Source organism: Prionailurus bengalensis, chromosome C1 (genome assembly GCF_016509475.1).
Source record: "Prionailurus bengalensis isolate Pbe53 chromosome C1, Fcat_Pben_1.1_paternal_pri, whole genome shotgun sequence".
Taxonomy (NCBI): domain Eukaryota; kingdom Metazoa; phylum Chordata; class Mammalia; order Carnivora; family Felidae; genus Prionailurus; species Prionailurus bengalensis.
The window spans coordinates 134,286,066-134,289,244 of record NC_057345.1 but is presented as its reverse complement, the minus strand read 5'-3'; the positions used below and the strand labels follow the sequence as shown (position 1 = coordinate 134,289,244).

Genomic DNA, 3,179 nt, shown 5'->3' with positions numbered 1-3,179 from the left:
TTGGTTAGCCTCTCAGAGCACACTTGAGATAATGCATGCTTTCTTTGATTAATCAAAGTCTTTATATTACAAAACAATTATTACTCATCAAAAAATTGTGTCTTATTTTACTGCATATACGTATGTATGTATGAACCAATGAGAAATTATGGTTGCCAAAAAAAAAAAAAGCTACTGCAATCTTAGGATGGATTAAAACAAGCATCATAAAATCTAGTGGAGGAGACAATCCCATTTTTTCTCTTTGCACCAATCAGATGATATGTAGAGAGATACACAATATGCGGGTGAAAACTTGATTATCATAAGAATTTTTTAGCTATTATAAAAAAGAAAAGGGCATAGACAGAGAAAAAGGAAAAAGAGGGTAAGGTCCCTGAAATTACATTACAAAAAAATAGAAGGTGGTATTTCCAACAGACATCTTAATGAAAGATCTACTCACTCTGAGTTAGACTCCAGGGGAGGGGCAAGTGTTAAGAATAATGTAAATCATAGGGATATTTGAAGGAGTAATTGCTTTCTCATTGTAGGTGGTGGAAAATAGCATGACTCTTAGCGATGGATAAGAAATTTGGGTTCTCAGGAACACAAGGCAAGTGGAGAAGAGGAGAACAAGAGTGTACAAATGCAGTAAAGAGCTAAATGAACAGATTGTGGCAGGCTTTGCTCATGAATTTTACTTCATGCTAGTAAAAAGGCAATGAATATTCATGAGAGTAACATGGTCAGATTCCTGTTTCAGAAAAACAAAACAGTGCAAGGGTAGTGGCCAGATCATATCCGCTAGAATTAAAAGCAAAGCATCATGTTTGACAGCTCTTAAAATAGTCCAGTTGAGGAATGGTGAGGGGTGAGTCAAGGCAGGATAAATATGTTGATTTCAATTGCTCTCGTTGTTCTCAATAGAAAAGAGAATTTAAGGGGTGAGATGAAAACGTTTATACTGTGTCTCTCCTAAGCAAGGAAAGTGTATTCACACTGAAGAATAATTAAAATACGGTCTTCCATCTTCATTGTGCCCGTGTGGAAGCCAGATTCTTCTACCATAACTGCTAGCTAAACATGTGAGATTGGATACCAGATAGGACCCTATTTTACAAAAGAATGAGCAACATCAGGAATTCAACTTTTCTAAAGGTGATATGCTCAATGCTCTTATTACAGGGGTGGGGGGCACCTAATTACATTAATCAAAACAAATACAGTTTCTATCCTCAGAGATCAGTCAGTACACCTTGCCAAGGTAATAACATCTTTTTGTTCCTTTCACCTTCTTCCTCAAAGGCTGGGTTACTTTGTTTCTGCCAATTCCAGATGCTCATTTCACGTAGCTCAGCATTTCGTCTTATTTCTTAAAGTGTTTCCAAAGTTTCTTAAAAGTTTCTGTAACTCTTTTTTAATTTTTTTAAATATTTATTTATCTTTGAGAAAGAAACAGAGTGCAAGCAGGGGAGGAGCAGAGAGGGAGACAGAATCCAAAGGAAGCTCTAGGCCCTGAGCTGTCAGCACAGAGCCTGATGCTATGCTGGAACCCACAAGCCATGAGATCATGACCTGAGCTGAAGTTGTAGGCTTAACCGACTGAGCCACCCAGGCGCCCCAGTTTATGTAACTCTTAATCTACCAAATATTCTAAGTTTTGTAATTATCAGTAATTGAGGCTATTTCTTCCTTTTCACAGATCTGATTTTACAAAGCATGAAAGAGTTCTTACCTAAGATGTGTTTCCTTGGCTCAGTCAACTAGTATTTAAATAGTGCTGCCCCTAATTCCTGGTAAAATATCATTTTTGATTTTTAGCATTTAGAGCCTGCCCATAAAACTTATCAGGAAGAGAAGAGTCTCTGAATTTATTGCCTGTTCTTACTTTAAAATTGCTATCAATGAAATTAAGTCTTGACTACTAGATTCAGTGCTACCTAATTACCCATTTCTTCATTTTATAACTTTACTACATGTAATTTTATTAATGGAGATTCAAGATATCCTAATTATAACAGGACATGTAGAAATGCCTATTTTTATATCAAGTAAGCTGAGAATTATAAAAGCATATCAATATATATGAGTTAACACCTGCTTATTGTGTGCAAAACAGTCAGTACTTCTAATGAATGCCATTGTGTTTGATGGACATTTATAGATTCTTTTTTAGATTCTATGGAGATAATCCACAAATTCCTCCAGAATTAACATGTTCTAAAAATTCTTCTCTAATCACAGAGTCTACAGCTCCTCAGCATGGAAATGTGGTTTCAAATATATGATGTCATCTTATTACTTTCCCATTATTATATTTTTAATGAAAAATAGTTGCCACAATGTTACATTAGTTTCAAGTGTAAAACAAAAAAATGTGGAAGCTTCACGAATTTGCATGTCACGCTTGCACAGGGCCATGCTCATCTCTGTATCGTTCCAATTTTAGTATATGTGCTGCCAAAGTGAGCGCTACTTTCTCATTATTTAATGTAAATATGGTGATGGATTATCTATATGGAAAGCACTCCAAGAAGAGAGAACATGTTATTTGCTGTTGAAAGACTCTGAAATAACAATGACAAAAAATGTTATACCACAATGACTCGCCCAATCAAAATGGGAAACAGAAGAAATGTGTGGTAGAAGAGAGGACAGGGCTAAGACACTTATCAGGTAATGTGTATTTTTCTGAGGCTCTGGCACCAGCATTTTATTAATAATTTATAAGTTAGTTTCACCATTACAGCAAAGATTTTCTGAAAAACCTCATTGCTTTTTTTTAGAAAAGCATTTGAAATATTTAAATAATAGATATTTCATTGGTTAATGTCAGATATTATCATATATATCCAAAAGAAATATTTTAAACTTAATTGCTTCATCTATAAATATTTTGTTTCTAACAGATGTAGTAACCAAAATACCAACTATCTGAATATTAATAGATCAAATAAGAATTAACATTTTATTTATTTTCCCGGGTATTTAAATATAGTCTAAGTTTTTAAGTTAAAAGGCACATGTTTTCCTTTATTGTGTAAATGTTTCCTTTATTAAAATCTTCATTTTCATATAAACTAGATATTTTCTGAAATATTTTTTCTTCCAGTGTTTTATTTTTCAATCTTTGCACCATTTCCATATTGCTTAAATTATTGTATGAGTTGAATACCTAGAAAGATAGGCCACTTCTC

General features: G+C 33.8%; 1 non-coding gene across 1 annotated transcript; it reads right to left on the bottom strand.

Annotated features, from left to right (window-relative positions):
* Window positions 1–2,352: 2,352 nt before the first annotated feature.
* On the bottom strand, window positions 2,353–2,455 carry LOC122482271. Its single transcript, XR_006297072.1, has one exon. It is a non-coding gene; the product is annotated as a U6 spliceosomal RNA (small nuclear RNA).
* Window positions 2,456–3,179: the final 724 nt, after the last annotated feature.